The sequence below is a fragment of the Cetorhinus maximus genome, chromosome 19 (genome assembly GCF_964194155.1).
Source record: "Cetorhinus maximus chromosome 19, sCetMax3.hap1.1, whole genome shotgun sequence".
In the NCBI taxonomy this organism is placed as follows: Eukaryota; Metazoa; Chordata; class Chondrichthyes; order Lamniformes; family Cetorhinidae; genus Cetorhinus; species Cetorhinus maximus.
In genome coordinates, this window is record NC_135897.1 from 70,854,624 (window position 1) to 70,878,458 (window position 23,835).

General features: G+C 44.0%; 2 protein-coding genes across 5 annotated transcripts in view; both read left to right on the plus strand.

The window, feature by feature from the left end:
- Positions 1-3,356, plus strand: part of anos1b (anosmin 1b) — a 220,051-nt gene extending 216,695 nt beyond the window's left edge. For all 4 annotated transcript variants that reach the window (XM_078564075.1, XM_078564074.1, XM_078564076.1 and 1 more), the window contains one exon: positions 75-3,356. The gene's annotated coding sequence lies outside the window, so the exon portion shown is untranslated. The remainder of the gene's footprint in view (positions 1-74) is intronic.
- Positions 3,357-19,267: 15,911 nt separating this feature from the next.
- Positions 19,268-23,835, plus strand: part of LOC144693907 (uncharacterized) — a 30,061-nt gene continuing 25,493 nt past the window's right edge. The window contains exon 1 of the mRNA XM_078564110.1: positions 19,268-19,381. The gene's annotated coding sequence lies outside the window, so the exon portion shown is untranslated. The remainder of the gene's footprint in view (positions 19,382-23,835) is intronic.

Consider the following 23,835-nt stretch of genomic DNA (forward strand, 5'->3'; position numbering starts at 1 on the left):
TTTATTTCATTACAGCAGCAAGTATAACTTAACAACCTACTTTGATATAAGTTTATTATGTTTTCTAACTACAGGTGCTAACCAAGACAATCAGTCAAATCTGGTGTCAAGAAGCTCACAACAAGGATGGAATTTAAACAAAACTCAGATTCATCATCGCAGTGACCAAAACTGTTTTTATTCTAACAACAGAGTTATTTATAAGACTATCCGGACTATTTTGGATTTTGCGCTTCTGCTAGTTTCATATGTCATGTTTATTGAGATTTATAATTTTTTCATTTCACTAGTTCTTCAAGGTATATTTGGCATTCACAGTTAAACGTCCTGGCACAAGTGTCTCAGAAAATTCCGGATTGTTATAATTGAGGAAAACAAACTTTTGGCAATCTCTCACTAATTTAATGATTGTTGAGTGAATAAGGACGACATGTCTGATATTTCCCTCGACATCGCAAAACAATCTCATGAGACAAATCAAGCAGAGAACTACTAATTACAGCCTGAGGTGAAACACAGTAGAATATGATTCATGGAAACGTGCATCATTAAATAAGTGAGTGAAAAATTAATAACTGTCCAACCCAAAGGTAAAGACAATGCCAAAGACAAATAGTTGTGGTTACAGGAAAGCAGACTTAATGGATGTAGCCTACAAGTGCTGAGAATACATATTACTTCACTGTGAGAGTCCCATGGTTGGTTCTCCTCTTTAAAAAATTAAGTTTATCATCTTTCTGATAACTGTAATAGTTGTCACAAGGCTGTTCTTTGCACTACATCGGACTCTCCAGCCCTCGAGAAATGAAACCAAGTAATTAACCGCAGGAAAGCAGGGGGAATATTATATTGTACACTGACCAGATGAAGTTTGCATGTGACATTTCCATCACCACAGCAAAACTGTAGTCATAATATTCTGCTGGTAGTAGATTATCCTTGTAAGTGCTTTGCTTGGTGTGTTCTGAGTCATATGTATATATGAAATCAAATTATCTGAAACTTGTAACATCTTTAACTTTCTAAGAATGAGGGATATTTACATGTTCTCTGAGAATCTTGGCAGTCATTTTCTAAGTTTGTTATCCAGCAGTGTAGAAATGAGAGTTACATAGCAAATAATTGCTCTGTCTGTATTCAAGTTGGAGCTCCTTTTGGAAAGGAATTAGAACACTAGATTCAATCCAGCATATTCATACTCTGACTCACCTGAAGAGGGAGCAAGTTGGAAAATTAATGCTCTGATCTTGTAGCCCTCACAACCTACGCTCCCTTTGTGACTGGATCAGCACTGGGGACTAGATCTTAGCTAAAGGAATAAGTCTCCAAACAAGTGAGGAAGCAGCGCAACATTTGACACTAAATTTGATAGCTGCAGAAATCAAGGCCATGTTTGATTACTTTCTATGAAGCCTCATGAGTATTATTGCAAAGCACAGTAATTTCACCTCTCTCTGCAGCTACTTGAGCTGTTTGCAAGGGTTGCCTTCTGTGCCATTTCATGACATAATTTCCATAGGTCAGCATTGGAACATAACTGCAAGAGGCTTCAGTCAAGTCCCAAACTGACCCTACAAGTTTCAGATCCTTTGCTGCAAGATCACTGTAGATGTCCATGCAGCAGATGGTGCCACTCCACGTGTACATCTCTGTTGAACAAGTCCCCGAGAAGACAAGAATGCATGACGTTGCCACAGAGATATGTCAGGATAAACGGTTAGCTGTATCTTCATGGGAACACCCAATGCTAACTTTAGAGCAGTCTGCGGAGCCTTCTTTCTGACAGTACTACATGAAGCGTAACATACTGTGACTGGGGTGCTTTTAAAGAACTTCTTAGCATAAAGGTTATTCAGGCATTCCCACCTCAAAGTTATGTCGGCAAGGGTCTGCCTGCACATCCATCTTTGGGAATTGAAGTCTCACCAGTATTGTATCAAAGTGCAGCAATTTCACTTGTCTCTTCAGATGCTGGAATGGAGGTGCCAATAGGAAGGCAAGGAGCACCTCTAAGGCAGTATGATCGATGTGGGTATTCATCTTCTGGCTCTTTTCTTCCACCAAACATGTCAGCTTGGAGGCTTCCCATTGGCTGGAGTTAGGGAAGAAAAAAGTAACTATTGGCACAAAGTCTCATGAAAACATTAATCACAGCAGAAAAGAAATACCATCAAAGGTCCAAAGAAACATACCTTTAACTTATGTGGGCCTTTCAAAGAATGTATAGCCAAAGGCGTAAATCCCATGAGATTGCAGGCTGGGGACTTGGTGCTTAGCACATCCATGGCCGCAAATGGAGCAGCACCCTTCTCAAACCCTTTTGTGTATAAAAAGTGCTTGTCTTGCATTTTTATAGTGCCTTTCATGACTTCAAGACATCCCAAAGTGCTTTACAGCTAATGAACTTTTAAGTGTAATTACCTTTGTAATACAATAATGAAGCTTCACTTGGGTCCACCTAGAAAATGGAGCAGGGCTGATTTTAGAAGTAAGAGTTCTTTCTGATAAATACACCCTACCTGTAAACCCAGGGAAGAATTTTACAGCCCCTCCCTGTGGCGGGATTTTCTGGTCCCACCAAATTCAATGGACTTTTGAACGCTCGCCACGTTTTACAGCCCTGCCCCCGCTGCGACGGGGTTGTAAAATTCCACCCCCAGTCTTTAAATCAGAATGCACTAAATGTTTGATTCCCATATTTTTCCGTCGCCTTATATGGGATAGAATTTCTGCTGGGATTCCCAAATCTCCCTGGAATACCTGCTGTTTATGGGAGATGGAAACCCTGTAGAAACTTACCCCAACATCTATAGCACTACCTGCTAATAGCTTATTATTTGATCCGTTGCACAACCCTCAACGAGGGTTAAAACAGAAAAATGCTGGAAATACTCAGCTGGTCAGGCAGCATCTGTGGAAGGAGCGAAACAGAGTTAACCTTCATTGACCTGAAATGCTATCTCTGTTTTTCTCTCCCCACTGATGCTGCCTGGCCAGCTGAGTATTTCCAGCATTTTCTGTTTTTATTTCTGATTTCCAGCACAAGCAGTGTTTTGTATTTGTACTACATCGGGTTCATGAATTTACATATCTTCACATATAAATTTTTCATGCTTTAGCCAATCATCATCCAGTTTTGGCATCTTGGGTTAATCAGCTACATTCATCCGGTGCATTGTACTTGGTCCTAGGATCAAATTTGCACCAAACATTGAGTTCCATCCTTCTTGAGCGACTATTTTAAATAAAATTTTAACTATCACCAAACATCCTTTAGAGCTTCAACTTATACTTGTATAATTGTCTTTTGAGGTCTTGTGTAAAATACAAAAATAAAGAATTGTGTGTATAAATCATATTGGTAGATGTGATGTGAATTGTAATGTAACCTTGTAGCCTGCAGGTCAATAATCATCAAATAGTCATTCCACTCAAGCTATGGATATCTCCGCTGTGATACAAACTGCTTTTATGGATTCCACATAGAGCCATCCTCATATTTTCTAAACACTCCTGCCCAGACTCTTATGTAAGAAATACTCTTCTTGGTGGAATGTCTTGAAACAATGAGTAACACACACTTGTTTGGCACGACTGCAGTGATTGTAGAGAGGAACTGAATGATAAAGCAATTAAGATTGCCTGTTCACGATAAAGGTTCGGCCTTCCGTGTTCTTCGAATATAGATTACTATCCACTTACTGCTTCTCCTATTTCCCAACTTCACTCCTTGCGAATAGTATTTTTCATTTCATAGAATTATTGAATGGTTACAGCACAGACGAATGCAATTTGGCCAGTTGACTTCAAGGCGAAGCAATCCAGTACCACTCCCCACTCTGTTGCTGTAATTTTTTTTCCCTTCATGTGCCTATCTATTTCCCTTTTGAAAGTCTCAGTTGAATCTGCCTCCACTATCTTTTCGGGCTGTGCATTCCAGATCACAACTGTATAAAATAGTTTTTCCTCATGTCACTTTTTGCTCTTTTGCTAATCACCTTAAATATATGTCCTCTGATACTTGACACTTCTATCAATGGAAACAGTTTCTCCCCATTTGCTCTGTCCAGACCCCTCATGATTTTTAACACCTCTTTCAAATCTCCGCTCAATCTTCTCTGCTCTAAGGAGAACGATCAAGCCAATCTCCTCCCGGCTATCCGCCTAAATGAAGCCCGTCATCTCTGGAACCATTCCAGTAAATCTCTTCTGCACCAGCTATAAGACCTTTAAATCCTTCTTAAAATGTGGTGTCCAGAATTGGACACACTACTGCACCTGTGGCCAAACTAGTGTTTTATAGAGGTTCGTCATAAGTCGCTATTATATATCACTAAAACGAGTGGTCCTAGCACTGACTCATGGGGTACCTGACTGTTTACCTTACTCCAGTCCTTCACCACAACTGTCTGTTTCCTGTCACTTAACCATCTATGCACGCTGGCACTTATCCTTTTATTCCATTGACTTCAACTTTGTTGGCAAACCTATCATGTAGCACTTTATCAAATGCCTTTTACATAAAAACTAGGAGCAGGAGTAGGCCATTCAGCCCTTCGAGCCTGCTTTGCCATTCGTTATGATCATGGCTGATCATCCAACTCAATAGCCTGCTCCCGCTTTCTTCCCATACCCTTTGATCCCTTTCGCCCCAAGAGCTATATCTAACTCCTTCTTGAAAGCATACAATGTTTTGGTCTCAACTAATTTCTGTGGTAACGAATTCCACAGGCTTACCAATCTCTGGGTGAAGAAATTTCTCCTCATTTTAGTCCTAAATGGTCTACCCCATATCCTCAGACTGTGACCCCTGGTTCTGGACCTCCCCACCATCGGGAACATCCTTCCTGCATCTACTCTGTCTAGTCCTGTTAGAATTTTATAGGTTTCTATGAGATCCCCCCTCATTCTTCTGAACTCCAGCGAATATAATCCTAATCAACTCAATCTCTCCCCACGTCAGTCCCGCCATCCCAGGAATCAGTTGGGTAAACCTTCGCTGCACTCCCTCTATAGCAAGTACATCCTTCCTCAGATTAAGGAGACCAAAACTGTACACAATATTCCAGGTGTGGTCTCACCAAGACCCTGTACAATTGCAGCAAGACATCCCTGCTCCTGTACTCGAATCCTCTGGCTACGAAGGCCAACGCACCATTTGTCTTCTTTACAGCCCGCTGCACCTGCATGCTTACCTTCAACGACTGGTGTACAAGGACACCCAGGTCTCGTTGCACACTCCCCTCTCTCAATTTATAGCCATTCAGATAATAATCTGCCTTCCTGTTTTTGCTACCAAGATGGATAACCTCACATTTATCCACATTATACTGCATTTGCCATGCATTTGCCCACTCACTCAGCTTGTCCAAATCACACTGAAGCATCTCTGCATCCTCCTCATAGCTCACCCTCCCACCCAGCTTTGTGTCATCTGCAAATCTGGAGATATTACATTGAATTCCCTCATCTAAATCCTTAATATATATTATATATTGTGAATAACTGGGGTCCCAGCACCGATCCCTGTGGTACCCCACTAGTCACTGCCTGCCGTTCGGAAAAAGACCCGTAAATTCCTACTCTTTGTTTCCTGTCTGCCAACTAATTTTCTATCCATCTCAATACACTACCCCCAATCCCATGTGCTTTAATTTTACACGCCAATCTTTTATGTGGGACTTTGTCGAAAGCCTTCTGAAAGTCTAAATAAACCACATCCACTGGCTCCCCCTCATCAACTCTACTAGTTACATCCTCGAAAAATTCCAGTAGATTTGTCAAGTATGATTTCCCTTTCACAAATCCATGCTGATTCTGTCCGATTCTGCCACTGTTTTCCACGTGCTCAGCTATTAAATCTTTTATAATGAACTCTAGAATTTTCCCCACTACCAACGTCAGGCTGACTGGTCTATAATTCCCTGTTTTCTCTCTGCCTCCCTTTTTAAATAGTGGGGTTACATTAGCTACCCTCCAGTCTGTAGGAACTGTTCCAGAGTCTATAGAATCTCGGAAGATGACCACCAATGCATCCACTATTTCTAGGGCCACTTCCTTAAGTACTCTGGGATGTAGATTATCAGGCCCTGGGGATTTATCGGCCTTCAATCCCATCAATTTCCCCAATACCATTTCCCTACTAATTCCTCCCTCTCACTAAACCCTGTGTTCCCCAACATTTCTGGTATGTTATTAGTGTCCTTTTGGAAGTTCATATGCACCACATCAACTGCATTGCCCTCAACATCCATCTCTGTAACCAGCTCAAAAACTCAAGTTAGTTCAACATGATTTGCCTTTAAAAAAGTTTTGCAAGTTTGGAATTTGGACATTTTTTGGTCACATACTTTGACCAGCAACAATGACAACAACAACCACCTTACATTTAAATAACACCTTTAAGGTAGACAAATACTCCAGGGCATGGCTGCCAATTATGGGGTAAAGAAAACATCAAGTCAAGAAGGGAGGTGGTAGAAGGGCTGTCTAAAAGGTTGGTTATAGGTGAGTTTTAAAGAACTGAACTTATACATGTTATGAACATACAAAATAGGAGCAGAAGTAGGCCATTCAATAAGATCATGGCTGATCTGTTTGTGTTTTCAGCTCCACATTCCCATCTATGCCCAATAACCTTTGATTCCCTTGCCTAACAAGAATCTATCTACTTCTGCCTTAAAAATATTTGATGACCCTACTTCCACCACCTTCTGAGGCAGTTCCAAAGTCACTCAACCCTCTTAGAGAAAACATTTCTCCTCATCTCTGTCCTATAAGGGCGACCACTGATTTTAAAACAGTGCCCCCTAGTTCCAGACTCACCTACAAGGGGAAGCATCCTTTCCTCGTCCACCTTGTCGGACCATTCAGCATCTTATATACATCAATCAAGTCACCCCTCGCTCTTCTAAACTCCAGTGGAAACAAGCCCAGTCTGTCCGACCTTTCCACATAAGTCAACCCGCTCATTCCAGGTATCAATCTAGTAAATCTCCTCTGAACCACCTCCAATGCAATTATATCTTTAAATAAGTAGACCAAAACCACATATAGTATTCAAGATGTGGTCTCACCAATGCCCTGTATAACTTTTTTAATTCATTCATGGGATATGGGCTTTGCTGGCTGGGCCAGCATTTATTGCCCATCCCTACTTGCCCTTGAGAAGGTGGTGGTGAGCTGCCTTCTTGAACCGCTGCAGTCCATGTGGTGTAGGTACACCCACAGTGCTGTTAGGAAGGGAGTTCCAGGGTTTTGAACCAGTGACAGTGAAGGAACTGCGATATATTTCTGAGTCAGGATGGTAAGTGACTTGGAGGGGAACTTCCAGTTGGTGGTATTCCCATCTATCGGCAGCCCTTGTCCTTCTAGATGGTAGTGGTTGTGGGTTTTGAAGGAGCCTTGGTGAATTCCTGCAGTGCATCTTGTAGACGGTATACACTGCTGCTACCTTGCGTCGGTGGTGGAGGGAGTGAATGTTTGTAGATGTGATGCCAATCAATTGGGCTGCTTAGTCCTGGATGCCGTCAAGCTACTTGATTGTTGTAGGAGCTTCACTCATCCAGGCAAGTGGGGAGTATTCCATCACACTCCTGACTTGTGCCTTGTAGATCTTGGACAGGATTTGGGGAGTCAGGAGGTGAGTTACTTGTTGCAGGATTCCTAGCTTCTGACCTGCTCTTGTAGCCACAGTATTTATATGGCTAGTCCAGTTCAATTTCTGGTCAATGGTAATCCCCAAGATGTTTATAGTGGGGAATTCAGTGATGGTAATGCCATTAAACATCAGGGGGCGATGGTTGGATTCTCTCTTGTTGGAGATGGTCATTGTCTGACACTTGTGTGGCGTGAATGTTACTTGCCACTTGTCAGTCCAAGCCTGGATATTGTTCGGCTCTTGCTGCATTTGGACATGGCCTGCTTCAGTATCTGAGGAGTCGCGAATGCTGCTGAACATTGAGCAATCATCAGTGAACATCCCCATTTCTGACATTATGATGGAAGGAAGGTCATTGATGAAGCAGTTAAAGATGGTTGGGCCGAGGGCACTACCCTGAGGAACTCCTGCAGTGATGTCCTGGAGCTGAGATGACTGGTGGACAGATGCATCTACAGCAGGCAGGTTGATGAGGATGAAGTTAAGCATGTTTTCCCTCTTGTTGGTTCCCTCAGCATCTGCCGCAGACTCAGTCTAGCAGCTATATCATTTAGGACTCGGCCAGCTCGGTCAGTAGTGGTTCTACCGAGCCAGCCTTGGTGATGGACATTGAAGTCTCCCCACACAAAGTACATTCTGCGCCCTTGCCACTCTCAGTGCTTCCTCCAAGTGGTATTCAACATGGAGGAGCGCTGATTCATCAGCAGTACATGGTAATCAGCAGGGGTTTCCTTGCCCACATTTGATCCGATATCATGAGTCAAAGTTGAGGACTCCCAGGGCAACTCCCTCCCAGCTGTATACTACTGTGCCGCCACCTCTGCTGGGTCTGGCCTGCCCTGCCGGTGGGACAGAACATACCCAGGGATGGTGATGGTGGAGTCTGGGACATTGTCTGTAAGATATGATTCCGTGAGGATGACTATGTCAGGATGTTATTTGACTAGTCAATGAGGCAGGTCTCCAAATTTTGGCACTAACCCCCCAGATGTTAGTTAGGAGGACTTTGCAGAGTCGAAAGGGCTGAGATTACCATTGTCATTTCCGATGCCTAGGTTGATGCCAGGTGGTCCATCCAGTTTCATTCCTTTTGTGACTTTGTAGCAGTTTGATACAACTGAGTGGCTCGCTGGGCCATTTCAGAGGGCATTTAAGAGTCAACCACATTGCTGTGGATCTGGAGTCACATGTAGGCCAGACCAGGTAAGGACAACAGATTTCCTTAATTAATGAACCAGATGGGTTTTTACAACAATCGTTCATTAAACCATTGTCAACATTAGGCTTTTAGTTCCAGATTTTTATTGAATTCAAATTCCACCATCTGCCGTGGCAGGATTCAAACCCTGGTCCCCAGAGCATTACACTGGGTCTCTGGATTATTAATTCAACGACAATACCACTACGCCATTATCTCCCCTTAACATGAAGCATAACATCCTTACTTTTATGTTCAATTCCTCTTGTAATAAAGGATAGCATTCCATTGGCCTTCTTGATTATGTGCTGTACCTGCATACTAACTTTTTGTGACTCATGCACTCGAACACCTAGATTCCTCTGCACCTCAGAATTTTGCAGTCATTCTTCGTTTAAGTAATGCTTTGCTTTTTTATTCTTCCTGCCAAAGTGAACAACTTCACTTTTTCCCACATTATACTCCATTACATACTTTCCTACCAATATTTGTGTCATCTGCAAATTTAGCTACCATGCCTTCACTCTCCTCATCTAAGTCACTGATGTAAATTGTAAAAAGTTGAGGCCCCAGCACAGGCCCCTGCAGGACTCCACTCGTCACATCCCGCCAATCAGACAAAGACCCATTTATGCATACTCTCTGTTTTCTGCCAGCCAGTCAATCTTCTATCCATACTAGTATGTACACCTACACCTTGGATGGTGGGTCCTCCCTTTATTCAGATACAGAGCCTTTAGTTTTGTCTTTTTGTTATCTTTGTAACATCTTCTCTTGATTGTTGGTGCATTCTTAGGTTTTTTTTCTCTGTCCCTCCCTGCCATTCTCTGACCCTCATTTCCCATATTACTATTTTCCTCTCTTACTTTGTCTCTACTCTTTCATATACCACATCTTTCTACATTTGATCCCTTGCCCCCACTCCCTAGTTTAAAACCCTCTCTCCTTCTCTCGTTATACGGTCGGCAAGATCACTGGTCCCATCGTGGTTCAGGTGTAAACGGTCCCAACGGCACAGCCTCCACTTTCCCCAGTACTGATGACAGTTCCCCATGAACTGGAACCCACTTCTCCCACACCAGTCTTTGAGCCATGTATTCATCTATAATTTTATGTACTCTATGCTAATTTGCACGCGGCTCAGGTAATAATCCAGAGATTATAACCTTTGAGGTTCTGCTTTTTAATTTAGTGCCTAGCTCCTCATACTCTCTATGCAGAACCTCTTTCCTAGTTCCACCTACGTCGGTGGTACCTACATGGACCATGACAACTGGATCCTCCCCCTCCCACTGCAAGCTCCTCTCCAGCCCTGAGCAGATGTCCCAAACCCTGGCACTGGTCAAGCAACACAGCTGTCTGCATTCTCATTCTTTGCTGCAGAGAACAATGTCAATCCCCCTCACTATACTGTCCCCTACTACCACTACATTCCTGTTTGCACCCTCCACCCCCCACCCCCCCGCACCCCCCATTGAATGGCTTCCTGTACCACGGTGCCATGGTCAGTTTGCTCTTCCACCCTGCAACCCCTGCTTTCATCCAAACAAACTGAGCAAATCTCAAACCTATTGGACAACTGCAGAGGCTGACACTCCTGCACTCCTGCCCACTGGGTCCCCCTAACTGCCTCACTCACAGTCACACCCTCCTGTCCCTGACCACTGACCAAATCAAAAGACCCTAACCTAAGTGGTATGACTGCCTCCTGGCGCAAAGCATCCAGGTAACTTTCACGCTTCCCGATGTGTTGTAGAGTTTGCAGCTCAGCCTCCAGCTCAATGACTCTGAGCCAAAGTTCCTACAGCCGCAAACACTTACTGCAGACGTGTTTGCCCTGGACTGCACTGGCATCCTGGAGCTCCCACAGGCTGCAGCATTGACAAATCACCTATCCTGCTATCCTTAATGTGTTTTAATTAATTACTTAATTATATTATTCACTTATTTATCTCACTTTTTTATATATTTTATTAACTTTACCACCAATTTGTATACTATTTTAAACCTTAGGAATAAAATAGACCTTAACCACTTACAAGATACTCACCAAACAGCTAGTTCCTTTCCCTGTAGTAGTATAAGAACTAATTCCTATAGGGTGAGAAAGGTAGAAAAAGCAAAGGAAATGAACACCTCCTCCTCCCCCCCACCCCCTCCCCCCACTCCCTCACTTCACTGAACTCCCTCACTCACCAAAGTCTCAGGTTTGCACTCAGTTTCTTCAGCTGCACTCATTTGCTTTTCTGTTCAGGAAAGAGGCAGAAGATAAGGATATACGACTCGAGTGAGACTTTAGAAAGTTAAGGAAATCGAAGAGGCACTGTTCCCAGAGAACCCCTTCCAGGGTATTTCAAATACATGCATTGGAAGATAAGGACAAATATATCAAAAAGAGGCGGTGTTACTTCTTTAAAAAAAGTGATTTTGCTACATCTTCATAATACACTGTTTTATGCCAGCTAGTTCATGCATTTGTTTTATTTAGTGATGATTAACTGATATTTATACATTTTATGTATGTTAAAAAATGTGACCTTGTTAGTGTTTTGTATATTTTTCCAGGGCCTGCAAGTGTTATGTTGCTTTTTATCTTTCTTGCAGAAACAAGATATCTGATCCTTGAAGTGCTCAAGTTTCTGATACTTTTTCCTTTGTGTCCATTTCATGCATGTAAGCATTCTGACAATAAACCTGTTTTGATAAATTACAGACTAAAAATGAGATGGTGGAAAGTGGGCGAGGGAATGGGAATGTTTTTGAAGTGCACATAAATAAGCAGCACAGTTACAGTCAGGGGAAGGGAGAAAGCATGCAGGGACAGTCTGTTGTTAAGAAACACAAACTTGCCTTAGTCTGAAGTTCAGTGGCCTGGGACTCCAATTCCCAACAAACCTCGGGCCTCCTGCGCATGCACCACTGGAAACTGGCCACACATGCACAGTGCTACCTTTCTCATGTTCTTCAGACCCAGGTCCAACCCTGCATGGGAAAAAAAGAACGGTGCGAAAACCCAATCGGGTGACCAGGTGCGGAGCGCCATGACAGCAAGTGTCTCAGGTAAAGGACAAGGGAGAGGGACAGGGAAAAGGTCCCAGGAAGTGTCTCAGGTAAGGGACAAGGGAAGGGGGTGGTTTGGAGAAGGCCCCAAAAGGAAGTCCCAGGTAAGGGATTAAAGCCAGGGGACAGAAATAGTTAAGTCAAGTTAAAAGAAAGGAGCAGAGACATAGGCTCCAAATTAAAGAAATAGCCATAGGGAGCAGACTTTGAGTGAAGTGGGCGTGAGAGAAGCCCTGAAGATCCAAGAAGGCAGCCGAAGGTTTATGACTATGTGTTGCAGGCCGTTGGGGCAAAGGTAACCCTTTGGAGTAGTGGTGTTCTGCTTGGCATGGCCAAAGATCTGAACTTGTGCTTGGAAGGTGAAGCTTCTGTGCACTTAGAGATCCAGGGAAAAAGAATCTCAGAAGGCAAGATCGAAGCTCTGCGAGGTGGGTCATTGTTGAAGCCGTCCAAGTGGGAGTGACATTTGGAGAGAATTCCGAGGCAAGATCTTCAAAGGTAGAGATTGGAAACTCTTGTGAGAAAGATGAAGTTTCAGTGAGATTGGTTGGCTCACAATGTGATAAACAACTGGGTGGGTTGTTGAGAAATCTATGGAATCGGGTTTGGTCGCATTTGGCATTTATTCTGTAGTGTGTGTTTGAGCACAGTTGGCTTATTAATTCACATGTACCTTTAATTTACCTTGAATGTTAGAGTATAAGATAGATGTTGTAAACTGTTTTATCTTTCTGAACTTGTATAGTAAAGTTTATTTTTGTTTGTTCGAAACCCATGAAATCTTGTGGCTTTATTGACTTAGTAAGTGTCCTGAAACTCAAACTTTATATAATTTGAACAAAATATTATTGGTCCCTAACCAGATCTCCTTCCATGACCTGGGGTTAGCCAAGGATCATGGCACTGTGCACAACTCTTTATTTTCCAGATTTGATTTGGTGCTTAGAAGGGAGGGTCAGTGCAAGAAGCTGATGAATTGGATGTTGTGGGTTATCCTTTATCATTAGCATCATGGTCTACTCCCTGGACAGGGTTTATAGATTCCGCCAGGACAGAAATGAAGGCAGGTGGGTAATGAAAACAGCAGCACAGCCCATCTGTTTACCATTGTCTTCCTGCCACCGGCGAGCTTCATCGGGGTGAGGGAGGCCAGCCCCGAGAATCCACACAATCCACTAATGAGTCAATTTAAGGTTGCTGAAGAGCTCATGAGAGCTTGTTAAAGGATATATTGACATTTTGGTGGGGGTGCATGGACTGCATGCTGGATCAGGGACAGACCAGGTGCATTGAGGTGGACACAGACTGTAGAGCCAGTCATGGTGGCCCTAACAAATTAGGATAGGCGCATAAAATGAAGGTTCAGAGGGGCACTCAGCCATTGGCACGCCAATGTCACCAGGTCTTTGCAGATTGCAGAGGGAGTGTTCTGCATGCACAAGGGCAGTGCAGCGGTTTGTCATCCTCCTGGAATTGCAGGGGCATAAGAGGAGGAGGCCAAGGCTTCCAGACACAATTGGGAGGCTTTCTGAGCACAAGGAACGCAACAACTGGCATAACTCTCAGATTTTGGGTCCAGTGGCGATGAGGAACAACATCCTCCACAGGAAGGGTAAAGCCCCAGACATCAGGAGGACAGAGGGCATTGGAGGTCATACGCTCAGCACAGGATCTACCATCAAGGATGGAGCTACCTAAACATGTTGGAGAACCAGTATTGCAGGAGACCGTGACTCTCCAGGGAGATGGTCACAGAGATCTGTGCCCTTGTGGTGGAAGGCGTCACACCTTGCAGCACTGCTCACCATGCCCTGCCAGTTGCCGTCAGAATCACTGTGGCTTTGAACTTCTTTTCCTTTGGCTCCTTCCAAGAATCTGCTGTAGACCTTGGTGGTATTTCACAAAAGGCTGCACACTATTGCATCTCACCTGTCACTGATGCCCTATTTATGAAAGGACAGTATATTCAATTGCAGACATATGGTACATTGCAGGCACAAAGAGCAGTGGGTTTGCCTCAATCGCTGGATTCCCGCAGTGGCAGGGTGTCATTGATTGCACCCATGTGACCACCAAGGTACCGAATAACCGACCAGTGAGATTCATCAACAGGAAGGGTTTCCATTGCCTCAGCATTCAGCTGGTCTGTGACCACAAGAGCTTCCTGCAATAAAAACAGAAAATGCTGGGAAAACTCAGCAGGTCTGACAGCATCTGTGGAGACAGAAACAGAGTTAACTCTGAAAAGTCATACAGACTTGAAACGTTAACTCTGTTTCTCTCTCCACAGATGCTGCCAGACCTGCTGAGTTCCTACAGCATTTTCTGTTTTTATTTCAGATTTCCCGCATCCCACTACCTGCATTTGTGCGCTTGCTTTCCTGGCAGCTACCATGACTCCTTCGTCCTCTAGCAGTCCAGCGTGCCACAACACTTCATTCCACCCCTCCCCCAAACTATGTTGATGGATTCTAGGGACAAGGGTTATCCCTTGAAGAGATGGATAGCCGCCTCTTTACGAGAACCCAAGTCAGAGGCCCAAGGACACTACAACTGAAGCTATCTGCTCACTAGGATCACCATCGAGTGGGCCATCAAGATTCTGACGGTGCATTTTCAGTGCCTGGACCGATTGGGTGGTGCCCTGCAGTACACTCCTAGTAGGGTCTCAGCTATTGTGGTGGTCTGCTGCATTCTCCATAACATGGCCGTCCAGAGAGACTTTGAAGATGGTGATGTACTAGATCATAAACACAAGAATTAGGATCAGGAGTAGGCCATTCAGCCCTTGGAGCCTGCTCCACCATTCGATAAGATCATAGCTGATCTGATTGTGGACTCAACTCCACTTTTCTGTCTGCTTTCCCATAACCCTTGACTCCCTTGTCGATCAAAAATCTATCTAACTCAGCCTTGAATATATTCAATGACTCAGCTTCTACTTCTCTCTAGGGAAAAGAATTTCACAGACTAATGAGTGATCCAGCGAGAAAAGATTTCTCCTCATATCAGTCTTAAATGGGAGACCCCTAATTTTTAAACTGCCCCACTCTGTACCACAGATTTATGCAGTTTCTCTCCATTTAAATAATATACTGCTTTTTTATTCTTCCTGCTAAAGTGAACAGATTCACATTTTCTCACATTACACTCCATCTTCAAAATTTTTGACCACTCACTTGGCGTATCTAAATCCTTTTGTAGATTCTTTCTGCCAGCTTGACAATTTACTTTTGTCTATATCTTTGTATCAGCTGCCATGTGTTCAGTCTCTTCATCCAAGTCATTGATATCGATTGTAAATAGTTCAGGCTCCAGCACCGATCCCTGTGGCACTCCACTCGTTACAACTTGCCAACCTGAAAAAGACCCATTTATTCCACTCTCTGTTTCCTGTTACCTACATATGTTAATATGTTACCCCCTACATCATAAGCTCTTATTTAACGTAGCAACCTCTGATGCGGACTCTTTATCAAACGCTTTTTGAAAGTCCATTACACATCCACAGGTTCCCCTTTATCCACCTTGCTTGTTACTTCCTTAAAGAATTTAATAAGTTAGTCAAACACAGTCCCCCTTTCACAAAACCATGTTGCCTCTATCTAATTGTATTATGATTTTCTAAATGGCCTGCTGAGGAGATCTTGGGGTGCAGTGGGCAGCATACCTGCCTCTGAGCATGAAGTTCTGTGTCCAAGTCCCACTCCAGGATTTGATGGCCAAGGAAGGTGTGTTCATAATGCAGCCAGGTAGGTTGAGTATCAACTTGTAGATCCTTCAAGCATATGCCAATGGCAGACAGTAAGAGCAGGAGAGATTCTTGTTTAGCTATGTGCTGATAAGAAATTGGAGCCTCTGCCATCACTATCCATAGCTGCAGGCTACAATATGCATATAAAAGTGTATTTTGCAAAAGCAACTCCAGGAATCCTTGGGAGATGGTTGGCCAGTGTGGATCAGATTGGTGCCAAAAGCACAGGATTGGATCCCTTTTCTGGCTGAGGTGGATTCTGGGCCTGCCTCCTTGCCCTACCTGTGGTGGATTCAGGGAACTGTGGGTCAAACCTGCATTCGGGCAGAGAACTCAAGCAGAATAAGAACTGTCCTGCTATTACCTCCATAATATTGCTTTCTAGCATTTTCCCTAAGACAGATGTTAGGCTGTTTCCCTCCTTTCTTGAATAGAGGTGTTACCTTTGTGATTTTCCAATCCGTTAACACTCCACCCTGCTCTCTTGCCCACATGTCTGTCCTTGGCTTGCTGCATTGTTCCAATGAAGCTCAATGCAAACTGGAGGAACAGCACCTCATCTTCCGACTAGGCACTTTACAGCCTTCCGGACTGAATATTGAGTTCAACAATTTTAGATCTTGAACTCCCTCCTCCATCCCCACCCCCTTTCCGTTTCTTCCCCCTCCTTTTTGTTTTTTCCAATAATTTATATAGATTTTTCTTTTCCCACCTATTTCCATTATTTTTAAATGTATTTCCAGCCATCGTTTATCTATACCTTTTATGCCCTTTTAGTCTTATTTCACCCCACCCCCACTAGAGCTATCTGTACCTTGCTTGTCCTGCTCTCCACTCTTAATTAGTACATTCCTTTAGATAATATCACCACCTTCAACACCTCTGTTCTTTTGTCTGTGACATCTTTTGGTTATCTCCTCCTATCACTGGCTGCTTGTCCCAACAACTCCCCCCACCCCCACCCCCCCCCTCCCCTTCTCCCCCCCACCCCAAACCAGCTTATATTTCACCCCTTTCCTATTTTTACTTAGTTCTGTTGAAGGGTCATGAGGACTCGAAACGTCAACTGTGCTCTTCTCCGGCGATGCTGCCAGACCTGCTGAGTTTTTCCAGGTATTTCTGTTTCTGTTATCAATTAATCCTATCTCGTTGCTCAATACCAGGTCGAGTATAGCTGCTCTCTGGTTGGCTCCAGAACGTGCTGTTCTAAGCAACTATCCAGAACACTCTATGAACTCCTCATCTGCACAACCTTTGCCCATCTGATTTTTCCAGTCTATACGCAGATTAAAATCCCCCATGATTATTGCTGTACCTTTCTGGCAAGCTCCCATTATCTCTTCATTTATACTCTGGCCTGCTGTGTAGTTACAACTAGGGGGCCTATACACCACTCCACAGACAAGCTTCCATTATCCATTGTTCCATACAAAAACAAGTTTATTAATAAGTCTTTATCAGTCTTTTTACTGGGAATCCTGGAGGGCCATGTTGTTTACTTGTCTCACTTGTGCAGGTGTTTGGCTTGTTGGCTGCCCTCCAACAATAAGGCAATCCAAGGTCCTGTTGTGAGTTCCTGCGCTTTCTATGTCTAGTTTTAACTAACTTTAAGGCAATGATTCAAATGCTGCACAATGTCATTTTAATTCTTTAATCCAATTAACACTTCGATTTATTCATTAAATGTGTTATTTCCTTTACAAGCTAACCAGCCACCCCTGCCACTCCTGTTCCATCGTTAACAATACCACAGCAACTGATTCAGTAAAATGCAGCCAAAATAACAACTTATATCAATACAGCACCTTTAATATAATAAAACATCCCAAGACACTTCACAGGAGTGAAACAGAGTATAACACCCAGCCGCATAAAACATTAGATCAGATGACCGAAAGCTTGGTCAAAGAATAGGTTTTTAAGGAGTGTCATTAAGGGGAAAACGAGATACTGAGGCAAAAAGCTGTAGAGAGAGGGTATTCCAGAGCAGAGAAAATGCTGGAAATATTCAATAGATCAGATATTTCAAGTTGATGACCTTTCATCAGCACTGGAAAAAGTGAGAAATGTAACAGGTTTTAAACATTTCAAAAACTGGGAACTCCCTCCCTAACAGCATTGTGGATGTATTTTTAAAAATAAAATGACATTGTGCAGCATTTGAATCATTGCCTTAAAGTTAGCATTGTGGATGTATCTATATAAAGGCTGCAGTGATTCAGCCAGCCTCTCAAGAGCAATTGGGATTGGACAATAAATGCTGGCCTTGCCAGTGCTGCCCGCACGTCATGAACAAATAAAGTATAGAGCCAGGGAAAGAGGGAAGCATAGGGGTGGGAGAGAAAAAAAATGGAAGGTCTGTGATAAGGTAGGAGAGATTAAATGGCAAATGGGACGATGATGCAACACAAAAGGGAATGGTAATGGCAGAAGTAAGGAAACAAAAGATGGATCTGGAGGAGTAGCAAAATTATTACCCAATAGCTTTTCCCCCCAAAAAATGGGGGCAGTAATCATGATCTGAAATTGCTGAACTCAATGTTGAGTCCAGAAGACTGTAAGGTGCCTAATCGAAAGAGGAGGTACTGTTCCATAAGCTTAGATTGAACTTCATTGTAGGAGGCCCAAGACAGAGAAGTCAGAGTAGGAGTCGAGGGGTGGAGAATTAAAATGACCAGTGACTCGAAGTCTGGGGCCATGCTTGAGGGCGGAACAAACTTGTTCCCCAGAGCGGCCAGCCAATCTGTGTTTGTGTCTCCAATATAGAGAAGGTTGCATCATGAGCAGCTAATATAGTATATTAAATTGAAAGAAGTACACGTAAATTACTGTTAACCTAGAAAGGAGTGTTTGGGGCCCAGGATGGGGAGAAAAATCACCATTTATTTTTGTCAAAAGGCAGAGGTGGCTTCATGCAGTGAGCACAGGTGCAATGCTATCACCAGTGGCGAACGTTAGTATTGAAAGTGTCTCTTGCCACTGCAATTTTATCCCATTGAAATTAATGTTCTAAGGGCGCCTCAGAATATTGTCAATTGTCACACAATCAGCGCAAGCATAACAATGCAAAGAAAGGCATCTATCATATGAACATAGGATATACGGGAACAAACCATTTGGCCCCACAAGTCTGTTCTGCCATTCAGTTAGCTCATGGTTGATCTGTACTTTAATTCTATTTAATTGCCTTGGTCCCAGATCCTGGAATATCCTTCCTCCTTCTCCTTCAGGTACCATGGACTTCCATTGGATTGGTCCATGATTATGCTTGGCAAAGTACTGCAGTGGTTTGCCATTGCTTTCTGCAGCATGGCTGACCAGGAAACTCTCCCACTCTTACGGCCCACCATCAGGCATATTGAAAGGATTCACGAAAGGATGTATCTATCCTGTGACCTTGAAACAGATGATGGATATTCTTATGCATTCTCGCAAAGTGGTGACACCGAGCATGTTGCCAGCCTCTTCTGACCATTGCCCGTTGGACCTGCAGGGGGCGTGCTTTCTTGGAGCCGCAGTCTGTACCATCTTGCTGCCCACTGGAGGATCGTTGTTTCTGTCGATGACGCATGAATGGCGCGCCGCGCGCCGGGGGGCGGGGTGTGGACACGTGCGCGCGCCGGGGTCTAGGGCTGGAGCGCGGAAGGACACATGGCGGCTGCCCGGGGGCAGCGCCGGAGGAGGCGGCAGCGGTAACGGCTGTGCTCAGGTAATGGCGACACTCAGACTTCCGGGGGGAAGGCGCCGGAAAGCTGGGCCTTATCTACCAAATTGCGACTGCTGTAAGCGGCCTCGGAGGTCCGGATGCGCTATACGGTGCCGGGGAGCTAGCCCCCGGCTAGAGGACCCAGAAATAGCCCCTGGATGAGGGGAGATGGACTGTGTACAGAGCCCTGGAGATGGGAGGCGGGTGGGTTTAGTGTATTGGGCTCTGGAGATGGAGGGGGTGGGGTTAGCGTATAGGGCTCTGGATATTGGGGTTAGCGTATAGGGCTCTGGATATTGGGGTTAGCGTATAGGGCTCTGGATATTGAGGGGGTTAGTGTATAGGGCTCTGAATATTGGGGGGGGTTAGCGTATAGGGCTCTGGATATTGAGGGGGTTAGCGTATAGGGCTCTGGATATTGAGGGGGTTAGCGTATAGGGCTCTGAATATTGGGGGGGGTTAGCGTATAGGGCTCTGGATATTGGGGTTAGCGTATAGGGCTCTGGATATTGGGGTTAGTGTATAGGGCTCTGGATATTGGGGGGGTTAGCATATAGGGCTCTGGATATTGGGGTTAGCGTATAGGGCTCTGGATATTGAGGGGGGTTAGCGTATAGGGCTCTGGATATTGAGGGGGTTAGCATATAGGGCTCTGGATATTGGGGGGGTTAGCGTATAGGGCTCTGGATATTGAGGGGGTTAGCGTATAGGGCTCTGGATATTGGGGGGGTTAGCGTATAGGGCTCTGGATATTGAGGGGGTTAGCGTATAGGGCTCTGGATATTGAGGGGGTTAGCGTATAGGGCTCTGGATATTGAGGGGGTTAGCGTATAGGGCTCTGGATATTGGGGGGGGTTAGAGTATAGGGCTCTGGATATTGGGGGGGTTAGCGTATAGGGCTCTGGATATTGGGGTTAGCGTATAGGGCTCTGGATATTGAGGGGGTTAGCGTATAGGGCTCTGGATATTGAGGGGGTTAGCGTATAGGGCTCTGGGTATTGGGGGGGGGTTAGCGTATAGGGCTCTGGATATTGAGGGGGTTAGCGTATAGGGCTCTGGATATTGGGGGGATTAGCGTATAAGGCTCTGGAGATGGGGGTTAATGTATAGGGTTCTGGATATTGGGATTAGCGTATAGGGCTGTGGAGATGGGGGTTAGCGTATAGGGTTCTGGAGATGGAAAGGTTAGTGTATAGAGCTCTGGAGATGGGGTGGTTAGTGTATAGAGCTCTGGAGATTGTGGGGGTTAGTTTATAGGGCCCAGGGGATGGGGGGTGCAGGTAGTGTAATGGGCCCTGGAGAGGGGGCATGGGGGTTAGTGTCTAGGGCCCTGGAGATGTGGCGTGGGGCGAGGGTGGGGGTTAGTGTATAGGACCCTGGAGATGGGAAGGTGGGGTTAGTGTTAGAGCCCTGGAAATTATGGTGGGGTGTAAGGAGAGTAGTGTACACAGCCCTAGAGATGCGGGGGCAGGGGCGGAAACATGTTCAGAACCCTGGAGAGATTTGGGGTGGGTATGGATAGTGTAGAGACCCTTGGATATAAAAGAAAGGATCCACAGCGTGCGTGTATAATGCCCTGGAGTTAGAGGGAAATGCACAGTGTGTAGAGTGCCTTGGAGGTAGCGGGGAGGGGGGGGATGCACATCGCCCTGGAGATAGGAGGCAGGTGCACAGTGTGCGCACATAGCCCTGGAGATGGGGGAGGGGTGGTGTACAGTATGTGTAGTGAACCTGCAAGACAGGAGGGGAAATGTGCAGAGCCTGGAGATAGCAGAGGGGGGATGCATAGTGTGCGCAGAGTGTCCCAAAGATGGCGGAGGCATCAATGAAGGAAATAAATGGATGTGGGTGGTGCAGTGTTTGTGTACAGACAGCCCCATGGGTGGAGGGGAGGGTGACTGTGTATACAAAGGGGTTTCTGTATTGATGTTTGCCACATACTTGTTTCCAACTTCTGTAGGCACTATGGGTCAAATTGTGTCCTGTGCTGAATGACTCCATGATATGGAGTTAATAAGAGTATTGAATAATCTAGTTCCCACAGTAAAGTATGAAAATGTGATAAAATGAGTAGAAAAACTGAAGTTTAATTTCTTTCTATAATCTTAACAATCACATGCCCACTTCAGGACTTCTGCCCAATTAGTAAAAAAAAAAGCAAAGGCCAGAGCTGTTGGAAAGTCTCATACCAGCACTGCATGTTCTAAAGTTCTTTAACTTGTAGGAACTTGGTTTGGTGAATGTGCAGTTCCAGTGCTTGCCCTTGACCTCTGCCGCACTGGCTTTCCTTCCAGTCACTGAGCCAAAGCATGGGGTCTTGAAAACAGAGTCAGGTGCATGAGCTAGCTATATGTGGGGATCCTGGATCTCCTCTGTGAAAACAGCATTACAAGATAAGTTAAACCAGCTGCTGCTCTAGCCTGCAAATAAGTAGTGGATATCTGACATTTTGAAATAGTTTATTACGAATTTGTCATAGATGGTGATCTTCGGCAACCAAAATTTCAGAAAGCACCTTCGGATTTAAAAAAAAATTCCAAGTATCAAAATGCACCAAGAATATAATACTTGTAATGAATACTTAACATCAGTGCCAGGTAGTAATAAAAGATGCACGATTAGTTTAAAGATTAAAGAATGGCAATAGAATTAACTGGATAAACAGTACAGGCTGTTGGTTAACCAGATCATGTAATAAGCTGAAATGGGCATCCTGAGTAAAGCACTGTTCTTAGAGCTCATTGTAACTGAATTTGAGAATGATTTTTGTTTAACGGGAAAGAAAATTCTAGAAACGAATTTATTTCATATCCTAAATAACCATAACATGTTTCCAAACATTCTTATTTTTAATATATGTCTGTCCAGCTAGTTCTTGTATTCTTTCTGCATTTGAAGGTATCAGAGAACATTTCATAGAATCATGGAATCTTATGCACAGAAGGATACGCATCATGTCATTTCTAAAAGAAAATAGAGACACAAACATAACTAAGCATAATAATAATGCACGTTCTAGTAAAATTGTTTGTCCCTCATTCTAAGATGTGGCTTTTAAAATTTTTAAATGGCTGCTCCTTGTATTTTAATCTGTTGCTTTTCTGCCCAGAAGGTTTTGAGATTCACATGAATGTGAGTGCCTCATTTCTGCTACCATTACTTCAATGCTGCAAGTGACCCTTCCTTAGAATAATGTTTAATTTTAAACATTTGCAGCCAGCTGTCCAGTTTTAATTTTTATACTATAGGTAGTTGCACAATTTGGTGAGAATGTATCCTGGAAGTGTAATGGTTATACAGCCAGCAACACACAGTCTCCTGTGACTACACGTTTGTCAGGTGGTACACTTTGCTCACCTTCTGTAACTAGCAAAAGCCCAGTATGCCTGAGACAATGATATGTACAATATCTGCTTTTGCCATTGAGAGAGATGGAACCTGGATTGAAATCTTGTGCAAACTGACAGGATGAAAGTCACTTCTGATTGCAAGCAATGGATCCTCCTTGAAATAAGTTTGGAGTCTCAATCCAGTTCCTGATGGGTGCAGTCCTTCAGCACAAAACTGCCCCAAATTTAGCACTAACAACCTCATCTGGCGAAGGAAACGGGGTAGGAGGAATTAGACTGGGGCAATAGACAATGTTCTTTTCAAGTTGGAGCAGAGTACAGAGAGCCTTACTGTGCATCCAGCTGTGCTGCAACTGACACTGGGTGCCTGAAATGGGAAGAGTTCTATTCCCACCACTTAGAACCTGCAAATTCCACTGAGGTGTTAAACTGAGGCTCCATCTGCCCCTTCAAGTGGATGTTAACGATCCTATGCCAATATTTATCCCTTGCCAAACACCAATAAAACGGTTTACGGAACCTGGCTGTGTGCAAATTGATTGTTTAATTTCTCTACATTACAGCGGCAACTACAGTTCAAAAGCTGTAAAGCACTTTGAGACATCCTGAAGTCATGAAAGGCAATATAAAAATGCAAGTCTTTCTTTTTCATTGAGTAGGATTTTTAACGGTGTTAATTTATAGCGTAACTATAGTTATTAGCCATTACTTAGCACAGTAGTTTAACAGAATTCTCTCTGTGACAGCCCATCCACTTTTCCAGCAAAGTGGTGGGTTCCTTGAAAAGATAAGAAACAGCAACAAGTTTTCCATTTGGAACGGAGGAAAACAGAAGTTCAGAACATTTCAGGCCATTCCCTGCAACCTTTAAAGAACGTGGTTGACTAAAGCAACTTGCATGTCTGCTCTCTCGGAAGGGCAACCTTAGGCATAATTGATGAGATATAGAGATAGGGTGGGGATAATAAATAAATGAGATTGGGGCGGTGATTTACTCAGGCCGAGCTCAAAAAACAGACTTTAAGTACAGTTTTCTCTTTCCAGATTGACCATTCTGTAATCTGTGTGACTAATATAGCCAGTTTATTTTAAAATTTTGTGCTGCGG